The 26,761-nt window shown below is 45.7% G+C and overlaps 1 pseudogene; it reads left to right on the top strand.

Annotated features, from left to right (window-relative positions):
* Positions 1 to 26,327, top strand: LOC115153639 (constitutive coactivator of peroxisome proliferator-activated receptor gamma-like; annotated as a pseudogene).
* The last annotated feature ends 434 nt before the right edge of the window (positions 26,328 to 26,761 follow it).

The following is a 26,761-nucleotide window of genomic DNA, read 5'->3' on the forward strand; positions in this document are numbered from 1 at the left end:
ATGGCAATGCAGCATGTCAACAGCCACCAACAGGGCAGAAGCACCACTACTCCTACGCAGGTGGTGGATGCCATGGCCTGTCTGAGGGACTGGTATGGTGGCCAGTGGAAAGAGTTTATGCATTGCCTGGAGGAGTTTGTGGGTGCCTTCACAAATGCAGGTATCTGTCACAACGTCCACAGAAGGTGGCTCCTCTCCTCGGTCGGGCGGTGCTCGGCGGTCGTCGTCGCCGGCCTACTAGCTGCCACCGATCTGTGTTTCAGTGTCTGTTAGTTATGTCTGTTTTTGGTTGCACCTGTTTCGTGTTTGTCATTAGTGGGGAGGGTATTTAGTTCGTCTGTGTTTAGTTAGGATTCGTGCGGGATTGTTTTATGTTACGTGTGGTAGGGGTTGTAATTATTTAAGGTAGTTGCATTTTGCTACGTATCGTTTAGGCTTTAGGGTTGCTGGGCTCGTCATTTGACTTTTGTGCTTATATGTGGATTTTGCCCCTTGGCAGTATTAAATTAAGTTTGTTCAAACGGACCTCAGTCTCCTGCGCCTGACTCATCCTCCAAGTGTTCTAGCTGCCCGTGACAGTATCTGACTTGTGTTTTTCTTTGACGGTCACAAGTCAGTTGTGTGGAGGTGAGGATGGAGTCAGGCGCAGGACACAGAACTGAGTCAAAATAACGTCATTTACTCTGAAACAAGAATATACCAAAAATCCACGCAGGGATAATAACACTAAGACAGCCGACTAACACAAAACAAGAAACAATCACGCACAAGACATAATGAGAACCAGAGGGTTAAATAGGGAAATAATCATAACATAATGGGAACCAGGTGTGAACAATCAAGACATAACAAATGGAAAAAGAAACGTAGATCGGTGGCAGCTAGAAAGCCGGTGACGACGACCGCCGAACGCCTCCCGAACAAGGAGAGGCACCAACTTCGGCGGAAGTCGTGACATTGACTGGGCAGTGGAAGAAGGCAAACAGGCAGAGTTGGTGAAACGGCAATTGAGGGTCAACGAGAAGGTTGCCAGGGTGTTCCACCATTTAAAGTGCCATAATCAACAGCCTGGCCGGGAGCTGTTCTGCCTCCCCTCAGGGCTGGCCACCTTATCTCGCTTTGCCCTCAAGTCTCTAGGCCAGGAAACCTGGTGCTCTGCCCGCGAGGACGACTATGAGATCACCAGCTTTGCCCTCTGTCATAACTGTAGGGCATCCTGGGACAGGACACAAACTTCATAATCTTTGGCTCAGTCCCCTATCTGTCTGTGAGTCAGCTGAGTCTAGACACCATGACCACATGCTGATTTCCAGAGACTGTCCCACGCCCTCCAGCTCCCTCTGCTCGCGTGTCTCCTTTGTAACGATGTGGTGCCAGAGCAGTAGATGCAGCGGTCGCGTAGTGATGCCCTGGCAGCTTACAGGACATCCACATCCACCACAACGGTAGAAAATGTATGCTGTAGCAGATTTCATCAGTAACAACAATCTGTCCAGAGTGGGAACCCATGGTGTTAGCTCTCTGCCTCTAGAATGAGAGGTTTTGGACAAAGGAATACAGTACTATCTACTTCCCGGTCAAAAGCTACTATGGGACATTAGTGACACCTCTCCTCGTAGAGGTATCTGAAGAAGAGCTGCTTGAGTCCTTACAGCAGCGTTTCCCAAACTCGGTCCTCGGGACCCCAAGAGTTGCACGTTTCATTTTTTGCCCTAACACTTCACAGCTGATTCAAATTATCAAAGCTCGATGATTAGTTGATTATTTCAAGCAGCTGTGTGGTGCTAGGGCAAAAACCAAAATGTGCACCCCTGTCCCCCAGTTTGGGAAACCCTGCCTTACATCCTCCAGGGAAGAAACAGATGTAGATTGTTTCAGTTTAATAAACTAGTAACATAAAAAGCCCAAACAATATGATGGTTATGTTTGTTTTGAATCCTGTTTTTTCTTTACAGGCAGACAAAGAAAAGTACATGTGAGCAGAGTGTTTTACGGTGTACAATGTACTGTATGATGTTGTGCTGGAATGCAGTAATACACTTGAAGACAGGGAGGATGCTGAGATCACTCCACGGGCAATTGTGTTTCAACCTTGCAGAGAACGCCTCTACGGCATTCAGTTACCTACAAATCCATGTGTTGTATATTATTACGTGGTTATTACAAAATGACATACGGCATGTTGATTATTTCATGGTTATCACAAAATGACATATGGCATGATGAATATTACATGGTTATTAAAACATTGCATGGTTATTTGTTGCCAGTTTTACTACCAGGCACCATCTTAATGAAACAGGTTTCACTATGAAGTACACAGAAATACATTGTACATCTTTGGATATATTTCTTGCCATTTATCATGCATCTTTTCTCAGCAGTGGTGGACGGGCCCAAACAGTGAGGGAATGGCTTGTCTTTCCTGGAAACCCACTGAAGGAGCCCAAAGTAGTATCTCCCTTGCCGCTGGATGCCACTGGTATGCTGTGAATTAATTAGGCAACGTGGAATAGGTGATTTCATACTGATGCAAAGTGCTGCAGATGGATTTCACCTTGAAATAATATTTTCCTTGCCAAGGTGGAAAACCAGATTTTAAGGTTTTATGGTCTGTGAAGGACTCCGAAACGATATGCCTCCACATCTCCACTTTTTTGGCAGTATTTGAGTTGGATTCATTCTCAGTGGAACATGATCATCTGGAAGGCTCTCTGATGGCTGTGCTGTGCCTTGTGACCTACACTGCCATGCAGGTGAGGAAAATACTATGTTATAATGTAGAGTGGTTTTTTTGTCTGGTTATTTAGAAACAACTGTACTTCAGCATCTCGTCTCAGTAGAGTGTTATCATGATTGAACAACATAGAAGCAGTCTCCCCTCTGGGGTTTTACAATGTTGTCGTTGGTCTAGCTCTTATTATTGACCTGTATTATGACATGAGGGCTGGCATTATCACATACAGTAGGAAAGATGGCGCCGACGGAGAAGGGCGATATCTTATGAGTTCCATCCTAACTTAGCTACAGTGAGGGAAAAAAGTATTTGATCCCCTGCTGATTTTGTACGTTTGCCCACTGACAAAGAAATGATCAGTCTATAATTTTAATTGTAGGTTTATTTGAACAGTGAGAGACAGAATAACAACAAAAAAATCCAGAAAAATGCATGTCAAAAATGTTATCAAATGATTAGCATTTTAATGAGGGAAATAAGTATTTGACCCCTCTGCAAAACATGACTTAGTACTTGGTGGCAAAACCCTTGTTGGCAATCACAGAGGTCAGACGTTTCTTGTAGTTGGCAACCAGGTTTGCACACATCTCAGGAGAGATTTTGTCCCACTTCTCTTTGCAGATCTTCTCCAAGTCATTAAGGTTTCGAGGCTGACGTTTGGCACCTCGAACCTTCAGCTTCCTCCACAGATTTTCTATTGGATTAGGGTCTGGAGACGGGCTAGGCCACTCCAGGACCTTAATGTGCTTCTTCTTGAGCCACTCCTTTGTTGCCTTGGCCGTGTGTTTTGGGTCATTGTCATGCTGGAATACCCATCCATGACTCATTTTCAATGCCCTGGCTGAGGGAAGGAGGTTCTCACCCAAGATTTAACGGTGCATGGCCCCGTCCATCGTCCCTTTGATGCAGTGAAGTTGTCCTGTCCCCTTAGCAGAAAAACACCCCCAAAGCATAATGTTTCCACCTCCATGTTTGACTGTGGGGATGGTGTTCTTGGGGTCATAGGCAGCATTCCTCCTCCTCCAAACACGGCGAGTTGAGTTGATGCCAAAGAGCTCCATTTTGGTCTCATCTGACCACAACACTTTCACCCAGTTGTCCTCTGAAACATTCAGATGTTCATTGGCAAACTTCAGACGGGCATGTATATGTGCTTTCTTGAGCAGGGGGACCTTGCGGGCGCTGCAGGATTTCAGTCCTTCACGGCGTAGTGTGTTACCAATTGTTTTCTTGGTGACTATGGTCCCAGCTGCCTTGAGATTATTGACAAGATTCTCCCGTGTAGTTCTGGGCTGATTCCTCACCGTTCTCATGATCATTGCAACTCCACGAGGTGAGATCTTGCATGGAGCCCCAGGCCGAGGGAGATAGACAGTTCTTTTGTGTTTCTTCCATTTGCGAATAATCGCACCAACTGTTGTCACCTTCTCACCAGGCTGCTTGGTGATGGTCTTGTAGCCCATTCCAGCCTTGTGTAGGTCTACAATCTTGTCCCTGACATCCTTGGAGAGCTCTTTGGTCTTGGCCATGGTGGAGAGTTTGGAATCTGATTGATTGATTGCTTCTGTGGACAGATACCTTTTATACAGGTAACAAGCTGAGATTAGGGAGCACTCCCTTTAAGAGTGTGCTCCTAATCTCAGCTCGTTACCTGTATAAAAGACACCTGGGAGCCAGAAATCTTTCTGATTGAGAGGGGGTCAAATACTTATTTCCCCCATTAAAATGCAAATCAATTTATAACATTTTTGACATGCGTTTTTCTGGATTTTTTGTTGTTGTTATTCTGTCTCTCACTGTTCAAATAAACCTACCATTAAAATTATAGACTGATCATTTCTTTGTCAGTGGGCAAACGTACAAAATCAGCCGGGGATCAAATACTTTTTTCCCTCACTGTATATAGTGACTTGTATCATGTTTATCTTCATTTTTTTTACAGAAAGGTAATACAATTATCACATATGACCGCCATCCACTTCTGGACATCAGATCGACACTTACTTACCTTGAATTCCACTTCAAATGCGACTCAGCTGTTCCACTGTTCACTCAGGACCATATTCATTTGTTCCATGGCTACCAAAACACTGCAGGCGTATACGCGGGAGACGAGGTGTAAAATCCTGGTAAAATTGAAAGAGAAAACCGAATGAATGAAAACCTCCATTCTATTGGCAAATGTCCAGTCACTCGAGAATAAGATGGTTGAGCTTAGTTCGAGAGTCTCTTATCAGAGAGACTTGAAAAACTGCAATATATTATGTCTTATGTCTTTTCAATTTAAATTACTATACAAAATTCTTGCAACTAATAGAATGTTATATATATGGGGGATACAATCTTCCCAGCTCTGCAGATTCTGCTGTGAGGAGGCAGAGAGATTAGATCATTTATTTTGGTATTGTCCATATGTAGCTCGTTTTTGGTCACAGGTCCAGGAATGGCTGAAGAATTGCAACTTTTGCCTAGAACTAACGCTGCAGATAGCAATACTGGGTGATTTGAAAAGCCATAGTCAATCAATCAATAATGTAATCATTATTTTAGCAAAAATGTTTATTTTTATATTACAATCTGTAGAAGCTATGAGAATAGAAAGGTTCAATTGTTTTGTGAAGCATCACAGCACAGTTGAAAAATATATGGCAAATACAAATCCAAGACGGATGATGTTGAGAGATAGATGGGAGGGGTTGAATGGAGCTGAAGGGTGGGACTAATAACAAGATAACCAATGTAAACATACGGGGTCTGTAAAATGTATATAGGTTCAGAATTTTTGTGTTATAGCACAGTTACAAATAGAAATCAAACTGGATGGACATCAGAAATAGAGGAAGGACTAAAAACAAACAAAAAATAACTATTGTAAAATAGACTGTGTCTGTAAAATGTGTATAAGATGAATAAATTGAAGGTAAAAGCCGAAGTGTTTATTAGTTTACTCCAATTGGGGGATCGGTGGTAGGGTTTGCGGGGAATAATAATAAATGTATGTTCTTTAAAAAAGTATGTATGTCTACATAGGTATTGTCACGCCCTGACCGGGTGAACTCAGGTGTTTTGGGTCAGGGTGGTTTATGTTGGGTGGTTTTCCTGTGTTTGTTTTCTGTTTTGCGTTGGAGCCTTGTGTTGGCTCTATTGGGGAGTATTTCTATGTTGGTTTCTGTCTTCCCAATCAGAGACAGCTGTCGCTAGTTGTCTCTGATTGGGATCTCATTTAAGTTCATTTTCCCCCACGCTGTTCGTGGGGAATTGTATTTGCATTGCTATTCGTAGCCTGTGAAGCTGTTCGTTCGTGGTATCGTTTATTGTTTTGCTGGTTCACCATTCTAATAAAAATGATGATGAACCAAACCTCCGCTGCGCCTTGGTCCCTCTATAACGACGAACGTTACAGAATTCCCCACCGAACCAGGACCAAGCAGCGGGAGGAAAAGGAGCGCGAGAGATGGGCTCGCGAGGGAAAGGAGTTCTGGACCTGGGAGGAGATCATGTCGGGGAAAGGACCCTGGCGGACGGACTCCCAGGTCGAGGAGGAAAAGCCAGGCGGCGGTCGAGGAGGCCCGGAAAACAGCCCCAAGAAAATTTTGGGGGGGGGCTAATGGGGTGGTCCGGTAGGGCAGAGGAAGAGCCCAGACCACTGCTCTCGTGGGGGATGACGGCGGAGGAAGAGACGAGGATGAGGCAGTTGATTGAGGACCTGCAGAGGGAAGATCTGGAGGAGGAGCCCTGGTATGCGGAGTTGCGCGCTGTGTCGCCAGTGCGCCCGCACAGCCCAGTGCGTCCGGTGGACAGACCCAGCACATGCCGTGCTAAGATGGGAATCCAGCCGGGACGAGTGGCTAAACCAGCTCCACGCTACAGGTCACCTATACGTGTTCACAGTCCTGTCTGGCCCGTCCCTGCTCCCCGCACCAAGCCCACGGTGCGTGTCCACAGTCCTGTCCGGCCCGTCCCTGCTCCCCGCTCCAGGCCACGGGAAGCGGAGTTGCGCGATGTGTCGCCAGTGCGCCCGCACAGCCCGGTACGTCCGGTGGACATGCCCAACACATGCCGTGCTAGGATGGGCATCCAGCCAGGACGAGTGGCTAAACCGGCTCCACGCTTCAGGGCACCAGTACGTGTTCACAGTCCTGTCTGGCCCGTTCCTGCTCCCCGCACCAGGTTAGTGGTGCGTGTCCCCAGTCCTGTCCGGCCCGTCCCTGCTCCCCGCACCAGGTTAGTGGTGCGTGTCCCCAGTCCTGTCCGGCCCGTCCCTGCTCCCCGCACCAGGTTAGTGGTGCGTGTCCCCAGTCCTGTCCGGCCCGTCCCTGCTCCCCGCACCAGGTTAGTGGTGCGTGTCCCCAGTCCTGTCCGGCCCGTTCCTGCTCCCCGCACCAAGTCAGAGGTGCGTGTTCCCAGTCCTGTCCGGCCCGTTCCTGCTCCCCGCACCAGGTTAGTGGTGCGTGTCCCCAGTCCTGTCCGGCCCGTTCCTGCTCCCCGCACCAGGTTAGTGGTGCGTGTCCCCAGTCCTGTCCGGCCCGTCCCTGCTCCCCGCACCAAGTCAGTGGTGCGTGTCCCCAGTCCTGTCCGGCCCGTCCCTGCTCCCCGCACCAGGTTAGTGGTGCGTGTCCCCAGTCCTGTCCGGCCCGTCCCTGCTCCCCGCACCAGGTTAGTGGTGCGTGTCCCCAGTCCTGTCCGGCCCGTCCCTGCTCCCCGCACCAGGTTAGTGGTGCGTGTCCCCAGTCCTGTCCGGCCCGTCCCTGCTCCCCGCACCAGGTTAGTGGTGCGTGTCCCCAGTCCTGTCCGGCCCGTTCCTGCTCCCCGCACCAAGTCAGTGGTGCGTGTCCCCAGTCCTGTCCGGCCCGTCCCTGCTGCCCGCACCAAACCAGTGGTGCGTGTTCCCAGTCCGGCACGGCCCGGGTCCGGTCCACCGGTGCCCAATCCTGTTCCGGGCGACGGCTCCGCTCCAGAGCCTGGGCATGCCGCTCCACAGTGGTCCAGTCCGGGCCAGAGGGGTAGGGCTAAGGTGGAGGCGGGGGGGAGAACACGCCCGGGGCCAGAGCCTCCACCGAGGGTGAGGCGCCCACCCGGATTCCCCCCCCTAATAGACTTAAGTTTGGTGCGCCGGGAGTACGCACCGTTGAGGGGGGGGTACTGTCACGCCCTGACCGGGTGAACTCAGGTGTTTTGGGTCAGGGTGGTTTATGTTGGGTGGTTTTCCTGTGTTTGTTTTCTGTTTTGCGTTGGAGCCTTGTGTTGGCTCTATTGGGGAGTATTTCTATGTTGGTTTCTGTCTTCCCAATCAGAGACAGCTGTCGCTAGTTGTCTCTGATTGGGATCTCATTTAAGTTCATTTTCCCCCACGCTGTTCGTGGGGAATTGTATTTGCATTGCTATTCGTAGCCTGTGAAGCTGTTCGTTCGTGGTATCGTTTATTGTTTTGCTGGTTCACCATTCTAATAAAAATGATGATGAACCAAACCTCCGCTGCGCCTTGGTCCCTCTATAACGACGAACGTTACAGGTATGTGTATGTATATATATGTATGCATGCGTGTATGTATATATATGTATGCATGCGTGTATGGATATATATACACTGCTCAAAAAAATAAAGGGAACACTAAAATAACACATCCTAGATCTTAATGAATGAAATAATCTTATTAAATACTTGTTTCTTTACAAAGTTGAATGTGCTGACAACAAAATCACACAAAAATAATCAATGAAAATCCAATTTATCAACCCATGGAGGTCTGGATTTGGAGTCACACTCAAAATTAAAGTGGAAAACCACACTACAGGCTGATCCAACTTTGATGTAATGTCCTTAAAACAAGTCAAAATGAGGCTCAGTAGTGTGTGTGGCCTCCACGTGCCTGTTTGACCTCCCTACAACGCCTGGGCATGCTCCTGATGAGGTGGCAGATGGTCTCCTGAGGGATCTCCTCCCAGACCTGGACTAAAGCATCCGCCAACTCCTGGACAGTCTGTGGTGCAACGTGGCGTTGGTGGATGGAGCGAGACATGATGTCCCAGATGTGCTCAATTGGATTCAGGTCTGGGGAACGGGTGGGCCAGTCCATAGCATCAATGCCTTCCTCTTGCAGGAACTGCTGACACACTCCAGCCACATGAGGTCTAGCATTGTCTAAGAAATGCCACCCCACACCATGACTGACCCACCGCCAAACCGGTCATGCTGGAGGATGTTGCAGGCAGCAGAACGTTCTCCACGGCGTCTCCAGACTCTGTCACGTCTGTCACATGTGCTCAGTGTGAACCTGCTTTCATCTGTGAAGAGCACAGGGCGCCAGTGGCGAATTTGCCAATCTTGGTGTTCTCTGGCAAATGCCAAACGTCCTGCACGGTGTTGGGCTGTAAGCACAACCCCCACCTGTGGACGTCGGGCCCTCATACCACCCTCATGGAGTCTGTTTTTGACCGTTTGAGCAGACACATGCACATTTGTGGCCTGCTGGAGGTCATTTTGCGGGGCTCTGGCAGTGCTCCTCCTGCTCCCCCTTGCACAAAGGCGGAGGTAGCGGTCCTGCTGCTGAGATGTTGCCCTCCTACGGCCTCCTCCACGTCTCCTGATGTACTGGCCTGTCTCCTGGTAGCGCCTCCATGCTCTGGACACTACGCTGACAGACACAGCAAACCTTCTTGCCACAGCTCGCATTGATGTGCCATCCTGGATGAGCTGCACTACCTGAGCCACTTGTGTGGGTTGTAGACTCCGTCTCGTGCTACCACTAGAGTGAAAGCACCGCCAGCATTCAAAAGTGACCAAAACATCAGCCAGGAAGCATAGGAACTGAGAAGTGGTCTGTGGTCACCACCTGCAGAACCACTCCTTTATTGGGGGTGTCTTGCTAATTGCCTATAATTTCCACCTGTTGTCTATTCCATTTGCACAACAGCATGTGAAATTTATTGTCAATCAGTGTTGCTTCCTAAGTGGACAGTTTGATTTCACAGAAGTGTGATTGACTTGGAGTTACATTGTGTTTTTTAAGTGTTCCCTTTATTTTTTGAGCAGTGTATTTACCCCAAAAATATATGGGGGATTGGAAAGGATGCAGACAATTACATTGATGGAAGAAATATTCTTTCCGCAATATTAAGCTGATCCACCCCAATAAAAAATTTAATTAAATAAAAAAATATATATAAAAAAAATATATATATATATATTATGTCTTACTGAAACATGGCTGGATGATGATGCTATGCACATAGTTCTCGGTGGATTCTCCATGCAGCGGCAGGATCGTACTGTGGCTTCGGGGAAGTCAAAAGGACGTGGAGTGTCTTTTTTCATAAATAACAACTGGTGTGCTGCTTCAAGTGTGAAGGAAATCTCAAGCTTTTGCTCACCTTATATAGAATACCTCATGGTAAGCTGCAGACCATCTCATCTGTAATTATCACAGCTGTCTACATCCCTTCACAAGCCAACACCACTCTGGCACTTAACGAATCAGGCTATAAACAAACAACTAACCGCTCACCCAGAGGCAGTGTTTCTGGTGGGCAGAGACTTTAACGCGGAGTGACATAAAACCCGTCCTACCTCCATCCTGACATATTGCCTAGGCTGGTTGGTTGGGTCGAGAACAGGAACATCCGCCAAGTCATCCAGGAGCATCCTACGAGCTCCATTCACCAGGGAAGGGGAGACCCTTTCGGGGAGGGATTCCTGCGACACTTCCACCAGACCAGAGCGGCGTCCGGCTACTGGGGTAGAAGAAAAAGGAAAAACTAGGCGGCCATGGATTCCCCAGTAGCTTGTGTAGGTTCGCTACTTGTTTTCTAAGAGTAGCCACTTCGCCCCTATAGTCCTCTGCAAGCAAGCAGTTGCTACATTGAAAGTCAGAGCGGTCCACATTGTCCGGAATAAAGCAAAGTTAACAGAGCTCCTGCAGCGTTGAAAACGTTCAATAGCGACCTCCATTTGAGACTGCCAGCTAGGCTAGCTGGGTTTCCGTGTTTCTCTCTTTACATGGAATCTGCGGGAACCCGGGACAGATAGTAGAGTTCACAGTAACTGAGCCCAACTGTGCCGCGGGATCCAAAATTAAAATAAAAAGTATATAAAATCACACTGTCACAACTTTACAAAAACAATAAACTGATAAACCGAGGTCTCTCGTTCAGTGTTCCGATGCTCATTGTATGTTTATTTAAAAAAAAAATATTTCACCTTTATTTTACCAGGTAGGCCAGTTGAGAACAAGTTCTCATTTACAATTGCGACCTGGCCAAGATAAAGCAAAGCAGTGCGACACAAACAACACAGAGTTACACATGGAATAAACAAACGTACAGTCAATAACTCAATAGAAAAAAGTCTATATACAGTGTGTGCAAATAGCGTGAGGAGGTAAGGCAATAAATAGGCCATAGTAGCGAAGTAATTAAAATGTATCAAATTAACACTGGAGTGAATGATGTGCAGATGATGATGTGCAAATAGAAATACTGGTGTACAAAAGAGCAAAAAAATAAATAAAAACAATATGGGGTTGAGGTAGGTAGATTGGATGGGCTATTTACAGATGGGCTATGTACAGTTGCAGATGTGGCAGGGTTGCAGACAATAACGGAATACAAAGGGAAACCCAGCCATAAGTTGCTTAGCGAGGCAGAATTCCCAAATGATCTAAATGCTTTTTATTCTCATTCCAAGGAATATAGCACTATGCCTTGCATTAAACCTCCTGTTTTTCCAGATGACTGTGTGATCTTGGTCACCATGGCCAATGTGAGCTAAACCTTTAAACAAGTTAACAATCACATGGCTGGAGTAGACGGAATACCAGGACGCATACTCAAACATTTTCAATCTCTCCTTGTCCCAGTCTGTAATCCCAACATGTTTTAAGCTGACCACGATTGTCCCTGTTTCCAAGAGCTCCAAACTAACCTGCCAAAATGGCTATCGCCCTGTAGGGCTCACATCTGTAATTATGAAGTGCTTTGAAAAGCTGGTCATGGCTCACATTACATTTACGTCATTTAGCAGGCGCTCTTATCCAGAGCGACTTACAAATTGGTGCATTCACCTTATGATATCCAGTGGAACAACCACTTTACAATAGTACATCTATATCTTTTTTTTTGGGGGGGGGGGGGGGGTTAGAAGGATTACTTTATCCTATCCCAGGTATTCCTTAAAGAGGTGGGGTTTCAGGTGTCTCCGGAAGGTGGTGATTGACTCCGCTGTCCTGGCGTCGTGAGGGAGCTTGTTCCACCATTGGGGTGCCAGAGCAGCGAACAGTTTTGACTGGGCTGAGCGAGAACTGTGCTTCCGCAGAGGTAGGGAGGCGAGCAGGCCAGAGGTGGATGAACGCAGTGCCCTTCTTTGGGTGTAGGGACTGAAGAGACTCTGAAGGTACGGAGGTGCCGTTTCCCTCACAGCTCCGTAGGCAAGCACCATGGTCTTGTAGCAGATGCGAGCTTCAACTGGAATCAACACCATCGTCCTAGAGACCCACTCCAATTTGCCTATCGCCCCAACAGATCCACAGAGGACTCAATCTCAACTACATTTTACACTGAACTCTCCTACCTGGACAAGAGGGGAAATAACTATGTTAGAATGCTGTTCATAGACTACAGCTCAGAGTTCAACACCATAGTCCCCTCCAAGCTCAGGGACCCTGGGACTGAACACCCTCACTCTGCAACTAGATCCTGGACTTCCTGGCGGGGCCAGCCCAGGGTAGTGAGGGTAGGCAACAACACCTCTGCCACGCTGACCCTCAACACAGGGCCCCTCAGGGGTGTGTGCTTAGTCCCCCTGTTCACCCACGACTTTGTGGCCAAGCACGACCCTAACACCATCATCAATTTTGCTGACAACACCACAGTGGTAGGCCTGATCACCAATGCCGATGAGTCAGTCTAAAGGGAGGAGGTCAGAGACTTAGCAATGTGGTGCAAGGACAACAACCTCTCCCTCAAAGTCAGTAAGACCAAGGAGCTGATCGTGTGCTATAGGAGAAAGAGGGGAGAGCAAGTTTCCATCCACATCGACAGGGCTGTTGTGGAGCGGGTCGAGAGCTTAAGTTCCTTGGCAACCACATCATTAAGGACTTAACATGGTCCACACACCTGCACAGTCATCACCGCTTGGTATGGAAAATGCACCGCCCTTGATCGCAAAGCGCTACAGAGGGTGGTGCCAGTACCTCACTGGGGCCGAGCTCCCTGCCGTCCAGAAAATCTATATCAGGTGGTGTCAGAGGAAGGCCCGAAAAATTGCTTAAGACCACCCACCCAAGCCATAGACAGTTTACTCTACTGTCCGGCAAACAGGCATAACTTTTCACCCCCCCAAAGTCAATACTTTGTAGAGCCACCTTTTGCAGCAATTACAGCTGCAAGTCTCTTAGGGTATGTCTCTATAAGCTTGGCATATCTAGCCAATGGGATCTTTGCCCATTTTTCAAGGCAAAACTGCTCCAGCTCCAAGTTGGATGGGTTCCTGCTGGTGTACAGCAATCTTTAAGTCATACCACAGATTCTCAATTGGCCTGGGCTTTGACTAGGCCATTCCAAGACATTTAAATTTTTACCCTTAAACCACTCAAGTGTTGCTTTAGCAGTATGCTTAGGGTCATTGTCCTGCTGGAAAGTGAACCTCCGTCCCAGTCTCAAATCTCTGAAAGACTGAAACAGGTTTCCCTCAAGAATTCCCCTGCGTCATTCCTTCAATTCTGACCAGTATCCCAGTCACTGCCGATGAAAAACATCCCCACAGCATGATGCTGCCACCTCCATGCTTCACTGTGGGGATGGTGTTCTCGTGCAGAGAGGTGTTGGATTTGCGCCAGACACAACGTTTTCCTTGATGGCTAAAAAGCTACATTTTAGTCTCATCTGACCAGAGAACCTTCTTCAATATGTTTGGGGAGTCTCCCACATGCCTTTTGGTGAACACCAAATGTGTTTGCTTATATTTTTATTTAAGCAATGGCTTTTTTCTGGCAACACTTCCGTAAAGCCCAGGTCTGTGGAGTGTACGGCTTAAAGTGGTCCTATGGACAGATACTCCAATCTCCACTGTGGAGCTTTGCAGCTCCTTCAGGGTTATCTTTGGTATCTTTGTTGCCTCTCTGATTAATGCCTCCTTGCCTGGTCCGTGAGTTTTGGTGGGCGGCCCTCTCTTGGCAGGTTTGTTGTGGTGCCATATTCTTTCCATTTTTTAATAATGGATTTAATGGTGCTCCGTGGGATGTTCAAAGTTTCAGATATATTTTTTAACCCAACCCTGATCTGTACGTCTCCACAACTTTGTCCCTGACCTGTTTGGAGAGCTAATTGGTCTTCATGGTGCCGCTTTCTTGGTGATGCCCCTTGCTTTGTGGTGTTGCAGACTCTGGGGCCTTTCAGAACAGGTGTATATATACTGAGATCATGTGACAGATCATGTGACACTTAGATTGCACACAGATAGACTTTATTTAACTAATTATGTGACCTTTGAAGGTAATTGGTTGCACCAGATCATATTTAGGGGCTTCATAGCAAAGGGGCTGAATACATATGTATGCACCACTTTTCCATTTTATATTTTTTTGAATTCTTTGAAACAAGTCATTTTTTTCATTTCACTTCACCAATTTGGACTATTTTGTGTATGTCCATTACATGAAATCCAAATAAAAAATCTATTTAAATCACAGGTTGTAATGCAACAAAATAGGACAAACGCCAAGGGGGATGAATACTTTTGCAAGGCACTGTAAATAGCCAAACTGCTAAATAGCCAATTTATGGTACCCAAACTATCTGCACTGACTCTATCTTGCACTGACCCTACACACACTCACTGGACTTTATATACACACTCACTCACACACACTGTCACTCCCACACAAAACCCTCACACATTCACATATGCTACAAACATAGCACACACACGCATACCGACACAACACAAACACATACACATTACACACACACTTTTACACTCATCATTTTCTGCTGCTACTCTGTTCTTTATTTTAATCTTATTATTATCTTTCCTGATGCCTAGTCACTTTACACTGCCTTCATGTACATATCTACCTCAAATACCTTATTATTATCTAACCTGATGCCTAGTCACTTTACACTGCCTTCATGTACATATCTACCTCAAATACCTTATTATTATCTATCCTGATGCCTAGTCACTTTACCCTGCCTTCATGTACATATCTACCTCAAATACCTTATTAATATCTATCCTGATCCCTAGTCACTTTACCCTGCCTTCATGTACATATCTACCTCAAATACCTCGTACCTCATTGATATGGCACTGGTACTCCCTGTATATAGCTCCACATTGGTCTGGCACTGGTACTCCCTGTATATAGCTCCACATTGGTCTGGTACTGGTACTCCCTGTATATAGCTCCACATTGATCTGGTACTGGTACTCCCTGTATATAGCTCCACATTGATCTGGTACTGGTACTCCCTGTATATTGCTCCACATTGATCTGGTACTGGTACTCCCTGTATATTGCTCCACATTGATCTGGTACTGGTACTCCCTGCATATTGCTCCACATTGATCTGGTACTGGTATTCCCTGTATATAGCTCCACATTGATCTGCATTGTTGGTTAAGGGCTCGTAAGAAAGCATTTCACGGTAAAGTCTACACCAGTTGTATTCGGAGCATGTGACAAATAATATTTGGATTTGATTTGAGGTAATTTACCCCTGATGCTCTGACTGAAACTCAATAGCTCCTTTTCTCTGTGGTTCTCTCTAGACAATGAAGCTACAGAATATACACAAAAGTATGTGGACACCCCTTCAAATTAATGGATTCGGCTCTTTCAGCTATTTCCATTGCTGACAGGTGTATAACATCGAGCACACAGCCATGCACTCTCCATAGACAAACATTGGCCTTACTGAAGAGCTCAGTGACTTTGAACGTGGCACCATCATAGGATGCCACCTTTCTAACAAGTCAGTCCGTCAAATTTCTGCCCTGCTAGAGCTGCCCCGGTCAACTGTATGTGCTGTTATTGTGAAGTGGAAACGTCTAGGAGCAACAATGGCTCAGCCACGAAGTTAGGCCACACAAGCTAAAAGAATCGTCTGTCCTCGGTTGCAAGACTCAGGACTGAGTTCCAAACTGCCTCTGTAAGCAACGTCAGCACAATAACTGTTTGTCGGGAGCTTCATGAAATGGGTTGCCATGGCCGAGCAGCTAGACACAGCCTAAGATGTGCAATGCCAAGCATTGGCTGGAGTGGTGTAAAGCTCACCGCCATTGGAATCTGGAGCAGTGGAAACGCGTTCTCTGGAGGGATGAATCACACTTCACCATGTGGAAGTCCGAGGGACAAATCTGGGTTTGGCAGGTGATAGGAGAACGCTACCTGCCACAAATGCATAGTGCCAACTGTAAAGTTTGGTGGAGATGGGATAATGGTCGGGCTGATTTTCATTGTTCGATCTTGGCCCCTTAGTTCCAATGAAGGGTAATCTTAACGCTACTGCATACAATGATATTCTATACAATTCTGTGCTTCCAACTTTGTGGCAACAGTTTGGGGAGGGCCCTTTCTTTTTTAAGCATGACAATACCCCCGTGCACAAAGCGAGGTCCATACAGAAATAGTTTGTCGAGATCGGTCTGGAAGAACTTGACTGGCCTGAACAGAACCCTGATCTCAACCCCATCGAACACCTTTGGGATGAATTGGAACGCCGACTGCGAGCCAGGCCTGATCGCCCAACATCAGTGCCCAACCTTACTAATGCTCTGGTGGCTGAATGGAAGCAAATCCCTCCAGCAATGTTCCAACACCTAGTGGAATGCCTTCCCAGAAGAGTGGAGGCTGTTATAGCAGCAAAGGGGGACCAACTCCATATTAATGCCCATGATTTTGGAATGAGATGTTCAAGCAGGTGTCCACATACTTTTGGTAAGGTAGTTTGTCAGTGTCTGCGAAGGAACAATAGTTATGTCTACTGCTGCACTTAGGGTGCTCTATGCATAATGCACAGTTCATGTTTTCTCAGGGATTTCTCAATGTTGGACGTTCATTTTTTTATACGAGACCTTGTTTCCATTACCCTTAGATTGGAACACTTCTCATGCTTGTTTTTATGTGGGCCACCTCTCCTTGGAAGACATAGATGCATATCTCAGCCAAGTTATCTGCGTCAGTACATATCCTATGCAAGGGTGAGTGAGATACACTAGTGTATCTGACATAAACCCGTTATATGGGGTTTATAGAAGCTTCATAAAGTGGTTATATCATATTTGGGAAAGTGTCAGATATAACGACCTGTTACTTATGTAGTTGTACATTTTCTTATAAATTATTTGTGTAGCAAATGCTGACCTGTTGCGCCCACAACCACTGTGATTATTATTATTTGACCCTGCTGGTCATCTATGAACATTTGAACATCTTGGCCATGTTCTGTTATAATCTCCATCCGGCACAGCCAGAAGAGGACTGGCCACCCCTCATAGCCTGGTTCCTTTCTAGGTTTCTTCCTAGGTTCTGGCCTTTCTAGGGAGTTTTTCCTAGCCACCGTGCTTCTGCATTGCTTTAGGCTGGGTTTCTGTACAGCACTTTGTGACATCAGCTGATGTAAGAAGGGCTTTATAAATACATTTGATTGATTGATTGATTAACCTTCATTTTGTGGAAAAACTGAAGATAGTTGGAAAGCTTTTGGAAAGCTTTTCGGAACGCATCGTAGTCTTTCTGGTATAGGCACTGCATCTTTATCTTACTCATCCAAGTTTAACATTTTCTGGAGTGATGAATCACACTTCACCATATGGAAGTCCGACAGACAAATCTGGGTTTGGTGGATGACAGGAGAATGCTACCTCCCCAAATGCAACCACACCCAGGACAACAACAAGAGAACGGTGCTGGGAGAATAGTCAAGAAGCCATTTTTCCACAATATAGTAAGTCCCACAGATGAAACTCATTTGACTCTTTCTCAATATGCAAGAAGATGCAGCAGCAGAAACTGCTGAGAGGGGATAATTTTGGGGCGCATTGCAACATTCCTGCTCAAACTGCTCTAACTGTGGTCTGAACCTGAGAGTGATGCTCTGGCGACGGACTCCAAGCTGTCCCCGACATTGACCACAGTGGCTATTTGCACCTCCCCACCCTACTTTAAACCCTACTACGCCTGCTATTTCTGCCCCAGCCGCCCAGAGTGGCCGGCGGTTTTCCTGGGCCCGGGTTGATAGCGGCTCCCTACGGTAGATATAATGGATGATAGCAGCGACAAATTAGAGCCTGGTGGGAGACATCTAGAAAGCCACATCCTGATTTACGGTGCTTCCATAGCATCCTCCCAGCGTCCCCCCTAAAGCTCGCGTCAGTCAGTTTCTCTGGTCTTGCCAAATCACTGCATGTTTTTGTTGTGTTGTTTGTTTTAGAGTAGATCAGCTTTAATATTTCAGATTGTGGCTTCTAATAATGTATTTGTTTGCGTCATTTCCAATCCCCCATATATATTTTTTGTAAATATATATATATATATTATTTTAAATAGATATTTATATATATATTATATATATTTTCCTTTATTATTTTCCCCTAACCCTACCACCCCTCCCCTAATTGGAGTAAACTAATGCACAACAACACTTAGGCTTCCACTTCCAACTTATACATACTATAGACATTTTATGGACACAGTATATTTGACATTAGTTATCTTTTTTTTGTCCCATCCTTCTGCTACCCTCAACCCCTTACATCTATCTCTGAAGACCATCCAGTTTTTATTTATTTTTGCCATATATTTTTCAACTGTGCTGTGATGTTTCACAAAGTTCTGAACCTATATATAGTTTACGGACAATCTATATTTTACATTAGTTATCTTGTTTTTTGTGTGTTATTTTTAGTTCCACCCTTCAGCTCTCCTCAACCCCTCCCATCTATCTCTGAACACCATCCAGTTTTGATTTCTATTTGCCATATATTTTTCAACTGTGCTGTGATGTTTCACAAAAGTTCTGAACCTTTCTATTCTCATAGTTTCTACAGATTGTAAATTAAAGATAAACATTTTTGCTAAGAGTATTATTATATTACTGATCGATTGACTATGACTTTCAAATCACCCAGCACTGCTATTTTCAGAGTTAGCTCCAGCTAAATGTTGCAATTCTTCAGCCATTCCTGAACCTGTGACCAAAAACAGGCTACATATGGACAGTACCAAAACAAATAATCAAATGATTCTGTCTCTTCGCAGCAAAATCTGCAGAGATGGGAAGGTTGTATCCTCCTTATATATAACATTCTATTGGTTGCAAGAATTTTGTATAATAATTAAAATGGAAAAATTCTAAGTTTTGAATCTGGCGTTGTTTTGCGTATCAGTTCATAAACCATGTGCCATGGAATTGGTACATTGAAAATCTCTTCCCAACTATTTTGCAATATATATGGCACAGCTGTCAATTTGTTGGTCTTTAAATTAAACTGATATACTATTTTATTTATCACAATTTTCTTTAATAGACCAGTTATGGTCTTTAATGCAGGCTGATAGACAAGTTCCTTACTTTCTCCCCCTTCCACTTGCCTCTTCCATTTTTGCGGTAATGCTGCAATAAGTTGGTTGTAATTTTGGATAGAGCAGACAATTTCATATATTTTTGTTGGCTGCATGTGTGACATAACGCCACCAGTCATATTTATAATACATTTTCCAAAGATTATACCGTTGTTGTTTTTTATACATATTTTTTTACCAATTAGTATATTTGAGTTTAACCATAATATTTGTTGTAATATTTGTCCAGTCTTTTCTGGTGGATTAATAGCTAACAATTGCAACCACATTTCTATGGCATGTTTTAAAAATAGCAATATTTTGGAGATTATTTAATTTTCAAATAACTGAAAGTGAGAGGTTATCATCTGAAAAAAGGCCATTCTTGAACACGAGGTGAGACATTCTTACTAATCTGCTAGAGAACCAGTTCAGATTTAAGTATAGCTTTGGTATGACTTAAGCATTTAGTGTGAGGTCCAGTGCTTTAATATATTATAATTTCTGCCCTCCGAATTCATATTCATTATATAAATAGGCCCGTAAAAGAAATTCTGGCTTGCCGTTCCAAATAAAAAAAAATCTTGCTCATATCATTTAAAAAACAAGTGATTATGTGAAGGCAGGGCCATAAGCAAATACTGTATGTAAACTGGGATATGACAACATTTTTAATCAGGATGATTTTTCCACAAATAGAGAGGTATTTTCCTTTCCATGGTAGCAAGATCTTATCTATTTTTGCTAACTTTCTATTCAAATGTATTGTAATGAGATCATTTCTTTCTTTCGGAGTATGAATACCGAGTATCTCCACTTCACCGTCAGACCATTTTATTGGTAAACTACACAGTAATGTAAAATATATTTTTACTGATACGTAATGTAGTACATTTATCATAATTTGGTTGTAATCCAGAGAGGTTAGAAAAAGTTATCTAGACCCTCGATGAGGCTGTGGAGGGATCCAAATTGTGGATTTAAAAGAAAACAACATGAATCATCAGCGTACAATGTCACCTTTATTTTTAAGCCCTGGATTTCTAGCCCCTTGATATTATTGTTGGATCTGATTTTAATAGCTAACATTTCGATGGCCACAATAAATAGATATGCCGATAGTGGACAGCCTTGTTTTACTCCTCTTGACAGTTTGATACTTTCTGAGAAGTAGACATTCTTTACTATTTTATACCTAGGGTAACTATACATAATTTTATCCCTGTAACGACCGTCGTCTGTGGAAGTAGGGGACCAAGGCGCAGCGTGGTTAGTGCTCATCATGAATCTATTAAAAGATCGAACACTTTAAACACAAAAAGCAAGAAACCGACAGCCAAACAGTTCTGTCAGGTGCAAAACACTAAACAGAAAATATCTACCCACAAACCCCAAAGGAAAAACAGGCTGCCTATGTATGACTCCCAATCAGCAACAACGATCTACAGCTGTTCCTGATTGAGAGCCACACACGGCCAAACCAAAGAAACAAACCAACATAGAAAAATAAACATAGAACGCCCACCCATGTAACACCCTGGCCTAACCAAAATAGAGAACCAAAAACTCCTCTCTATGGCCAGGGCATTACAATCCCATTGTATAAATTCTCCAAAATGTAAATATTCCAGGCATTTATACATATTTCAAAGTCAGCTATGTATACCAGGCCTGGTTTAGTTGGTAAACCAGGCGAGGCAATCATTTGAGAAACCAAGGCTGTCGAGTCTGCCAATAAGAATGTGGTGATTGACAGAGTCGAAAGCCTTGGCCAGGTCGATGAATACGGCTGCACAGTAATGTCTCTTATCGATGGCGGTTATGATGTCGTTTAGGACCTTGAGCGTGGCTGAGGTGCACCCATGACCAGCTCTGAAACCAGATTGCATAGCGGAGAAGGTACGGTGGGATTCGAAATGGTTGGTAATCTGTTTGTTAACTTGGCTTTCGAAGACCTTAGAAAGACAGGGTAGGATAGATATAGGTCTGTAGCAGTTTGGGTCTAGAGTGTCACCCCCTTTGAAGAGGGGGATGACCGCGGCAGCTTTCCAATCTTTGGGAATCTCAGACGATACGAAAGAGAGGTTGAACAGGCTAGTAATAGGGGTTGCAACAATTTCGGCAGATAATTTTAGAAAAAGAGGGTCCAGATTGTCTAGCCCGGCTGATTTGTATGGGTCCAGATTTTGCAGCTCTTTCAGAACATCAGCTATCTGGATTTGGGTGAAGGAGAAATGGTGGGCTTTGGCGGGTTGCTGTGGAGGGTGCCGGGCAGTTGACCGGGGTAGCCAGGGGGAAAGCATGTCCAGCCGTAGAGAAATGCTTATTGAAATTCTCAATTATAGTGGATTTATCGGTGGTAACAGTGTTTCCTAGCCTCAGAGCAGTGGGCAGCTGGGAGGAGGTGCTCTTATTCTCCATGGACTTTACAGTGTCCCAGAAGTTTTTTGAGTTAGTACTACAGGATGCAAATTTCTGTTTGAAAAAGCTAGCCTTAGCTTTTCTAACTGCCTGTTTATATTTGTTCCTAACTTCCCTGAAAAGTTGCATATCACGGGGGCTATTCGATGCTAATGCAGAACGCCACAGGATGTTTTTGTGCTGGTCAAGGGCAGACACTTCTGGAGTGAACCAAGGACTATATCTATTCCTAGTTAATTTTTTTTGAGTGGGATGGTGAGGAAGGCACTTTTAAAGAATAGCCAGGCATCATCTACTGACGGGATGAGGTCAATGTCATTCCAGGATACCCCGGCCAGGTCAATTAGAAAGGCCTGCTCGCAGAAGTGCGTTTGACAGTGATGAGGGGGTGGTCGTTTGGTCGCAGACCCATTATGGATGCAGGCAATGAGGCAGTGATCGCTGAGATCTTGATTGAAAACAGCAGAGGTGTATTTGGAGGGCGAGTTAGTTAGGATGACATCTATGAGGGTGCCTGTGCTTACGGATTTGGGGTTGTACCTGGTAGGTTCATTGATCATTTGTGTGAGATTGAGGGCATCAAGCTTAGATTGTAGGATGGCTGGGGTGTTAAGCATGTCCCAGTTTAGGTCACCTAGTAGCACGAGCTCAGAAGATAGATGGGGGGCAATCAATTCACATATGGTATCGAGGGCACAGCTAGGGGCAGAGGGAGGTCTATAGCAAGCGGCAACAGTGAGAGACTTGTTTCTGGAAAGGTGAATTTTTAGAAGTAGAATCTCGAATTGTTTGGGTACAGACTTGGATAGTAATACAGAACTCTGCAGGCTATCTTTGCATTAGATTGCAACACCGCCCCCTTTGGCAGTTCTATCTTGGCGGAAAATGTTATAGTTAGCGATGGAGATTTCAGGGTTTTTGGTGGTTTTCCTAAGCCAGGTTTCAGACACGGCTAAGACATCCGGGTTGGCAGAGAGTGCTAAAGCAGTGAGTAAAACAAACTTAGGGAGTAGGCTTCTAATGTTAACGTGCATGAAACCAAGGCTTTTACGGTTACAGAAGTCAACAAATGAGAGCACCTGGGGAGTGGGAGTGGAGCTAGGCACTGCAGGACCTGGATTAACCTCCACATCACCAGAGGAACAGAGGAGAAGTAGGATAAGGGTACGGCTAAAGGCTATACAAACTGGCCGTCTAGCACGTTCGGAACAGAGAGTAAAAGGAGCAGGTTTCTGGGCACGATAGCATAGATTCAAGGCATAGTGTACAGACAAAGGTAAGGTAGGATGTGAGTACATTGGAGGTAAACCTAGGCATTGAGTAATGATGAGAGAGATATAGTCTCAAGAGACGTTTAAACCAGGTGATGTCATCGCCTATGTAGGAGGTGGAACAACATGGTTGGTTAAGGCATATTGAGCAGGGCTAGAGGCTCTACAGTGAAATAAGACAGTAATCACTAACCAGGACAGTAATGGACGAGGAATATTGATATTAGAGAGAGGCATGCGTAGCCAAGTGAACATATGGGTCCAGAGAGTGGTTGGGCTGACTGGGGACACGGCGATTCAGACAGTTAGCAGGCCAATGCTAACAAGCTAACAGTTAGTAGGCCGGGCTAAACAAGCTAGCAGTTAGCAGACTGGGGCTGGCAAGCTAGCAGTTAGCAGACCGGGTTAGCAACCAAGCAGTTGGCAGACCGGGGCTAGCAGTTAGCAGACCGGGGCAGGCAAGCTAGCAGTTAGCAGATCGGGGCAAGCTAGCAGTTAACAGACCGGGGCTAGCAAGTTAGCCTTTGGGGGACGTTGTGATGGGGGTAAGTCTGTTTTTGCCTCTTTGTGCGGTGACATCGATAGACCAGTCGTGGAATTCGTAGGGTTCCAAGTAGCTCTAGGTAGCTAGTAGGCAGCGGTTAGCAGAATGGGCCTTCAGCGGACGTCGCGCCTGAGGGGCCTGTTGGAATCCTCGGGCAGATTATGTCGGTATTCAAGTCGTAGAGGATCGGCGGGGTTCCGTGCCCCGTACCGGCAGTAGAAGGGGTCCGGATATTGTAGCCCAGAAGTGGGTTTCAGTGGTAGCACAGGAACCCTGGCTGGGCTAGCTTCAGGCTAATTGGTGGTTGCTCCAGGATGGAAACGCTAGCCAGGAATAGTCACCCGGGATTGCGGTTAGCTAGTTGCGAAGATCCAGATGAAAATGTTCAGAGTTTGCGGTAGGAATCCGGGGATATGGGGAAAAAAATTATAATAATAGGTCCGTTATGCTCTGGTTTGAGTCACGTTGTTCGAACTGGCGAGAGCTTTCCGAGCTAAAGGTTAGCTGATGACCGCTAGCAATGGTTTGCTGACTGATAGCTGGTAGGTAGTTAGCTGGCTAGCTTCAGTTGACGGATTCCAGATCCGAAGTAAATAGAAATACTTTAGGAAAAAAAACAGATCCACGCCACATTGGGTGAGGCGGGTTACAGGAGAGTATTTAGAAGTTGAGGTTTAGGAAAATATTTTATAAAGATATGCGAAGAAAAAGATGTAAAAAGATATATACAAGGGACACGACAAGACAAAGACATACAAGACTGCTACGCCATCTTGGATTGACAGAATTGTCAATTGGATTAATAAGAATTGTATGTGTTGGGGAGATTTCTGTTTAGTGAGTGCACAGTAGCAGCAGGTGTTGAATGGGTGGGCAGGAGGAGGTTATTATGAAAGTCTGTGTGTGCAAGTGTGTGTGTAAGTGTGTGTGTGTGTGTGAGAGAGAGAGAGAGAGAGAGAGAGAGAGAGAGAGAGGCCGGGCAGGCGGACGGGGTGGTGACAGCCTGCTGCTGGACAGATTAGAGTGTGTGTAGACTTGTGTCTGCCTCCTACTCCAGGGCTCCACACGCACCTGTTGCCCCACGCCATTGTTGCATCCCATCAGGAAGGATATTGTCACATCTGCCTGAAATCTCAGAAAGCCAGGGGAGGGGAGGGGTAGAGAGAGGAGAAGGGGGAGACAGATGGCAGGAGACTCTCCAGGGGCAGCCTGATGCTTTTTTTTCTCTCTCTCTCGCCCCCCCCTAATCTCTCTCCCCCTGCAGTGCTTTCTCATACTGGGGGAATGTCCATTAAGCCTAGGGCTGGGGATCAGGGAATGCCACTGCATCAGGGAGCTGCTGGGAGCCAGCATACAGCCATCCACACACACAAATAAACCCTTTTATTCCTTGGCAAGGACTACAGATTAGACCAGTCCTAGTTCCTACTAGTGTTGTGAGTAGGGTTGCAAAATTCATGGAACTTTCAATAAATTCCCTGGTTTTCCAGAAATCCTGGTTGGAGGGTACTGGATTTCCTGCTTATTCATTCCTGATTTTGGGAACCCTCCAACCAGGATTTTATTGAATGTTACCGGAATTTTGGAACCCTAGTCATGAGCCACTGATCATCTAAGCTTGTTGAGCAGAATGGGAATTGTGGTGCTGTTTCAAAGAGACCTGTTTCTCACTGGTAAGATCCTCTGTTGTGTAATGGACGGGGAGACGGTTGTCCAAAACACAGAGGGGTGCCCCCAGGGGTATCAACTGTCTCAGGCATCTGGTTGGATGAGATTTTAATGTTTATGCTTTGGTGAAGCTACTGTGGGGACAGCTGCACCCCTGTACTTAAAGACGTGGGCCTTCCTAACGTATACCTTCTTCATTCAGGGTGGCTCCATGGCTGGAGATTAGCATTCTGGTTTCGAGAAAAATACACCAAATTATGGAAAGGAGGCCTGACTAAGTTTAGAAAAATGAAAATTGTAACTGGTATGCTAATTGGCCAGGGATCCCACACACAAGCATGTGTTTCCTACTTTGAACTGCCACTTTCAACCAATGAACAGGACAAGTGTAGCCACACATTGTCAAATTACTACTTGTGCATGCTCAGAGATACTCCGTTTTGAAGAAGCCCCAAAGTAGTTGCTTCCCTTGCTTGCCTGTATGTGTGTTTAAATGTGGGATGAGTGCTTTGTTTAGGGGCGGTGTGCCTGGAAGGCGCCTGCTGCTGACTGCAGCCTCTTTAGCTTGCTCTCTCTTCTCTCTTTGCTTTAGCTGAAGCTGTGTTTGAGTGGGGAGTAGGTGGCAGGCATGTCTCTGGGCCCATGTGTTTGACAGGGCCTAATCAGCCCTATTTTATCTCCTATGGGCTGATGGCCCAGGTGAGACCTGAGGGTAAATACAGGGACATCTGCCTGTTGGCTAGCTAGCTACCACTCCTGTCCTGCTGCGACCCCTGGCTCTCCTCTCTCTGTGCTGCTGCAGATCAACTCTCTGGGACAGAGTTTATTTACTGTAACTAGCCTAGTTCCATGCTGTATGTGCTATAGCATACTCTTCTATTGTCACCATGCCATAGAGTTAGGACCATACATTACAGAACATTCCCATAGAAATATGGTGTCGAACAGATATAATTGTATGTCATGTAGAATAGAGAATCATGTCAGCTCTGTTCATTCCATTTCTATCTTCTCTGCAGGTCTTTTATGTGGAGCCCCGAGCGGTTCAGCTGGGCTCTCTGTTTGTTCGAGGGCTGACCCACTTGGCGGCTGCCAAGAGCGCTTGCGGCTGCCCCTTCCCCATGTAGCAGCTGGTGCCCTGAAACACCTTTGACGGCCTGCTCTTCCACTCAGAGTACCTGCTGGCTCATTCAGGGAGGCCACAGGAAGAGCTGCTGGAGGGCAATGTGAGTAAGTGGAAACACTTGTAGTAGAATTGATTATAGCTATTAGCTACTGTAACTGATGGTAGGATTGATTATAGCTATTAGCTACTGTAACAGGGCTCCCGAGTGGCGCAGCGGTCTAAGGCACTGCATCTCAGTGCTAGAGGTGACACTAAAGACCCTGGTTTGATTCCAGGCTGTATCACAACTGGCCGTAATTGGGAGTCCCATTGGGTGACGCACAATTGGCCCGGCGTCGTCTGGGTTAGGGTTTGGCCGAGGTAGAATTTGTTCTTAACTAACTTGCCTAGTTAAATAAAAAATGTTTTTTTTAAAAGGTGGTAGTAGGGTTGATT

Source organism: Salmo trutta, chromosome 18 (assembly GCF_901001165.1).
Source record: "Salmo trutta chromosome 18, fSalTru1.1, whole genome shotgun sequence".
Taxonomy (NCBI): Eukaryota; Metazoa; Chordata; class Actinopteri; order Salmoniformes; family Salmonidae; genus Salmo; species Salmo trutta.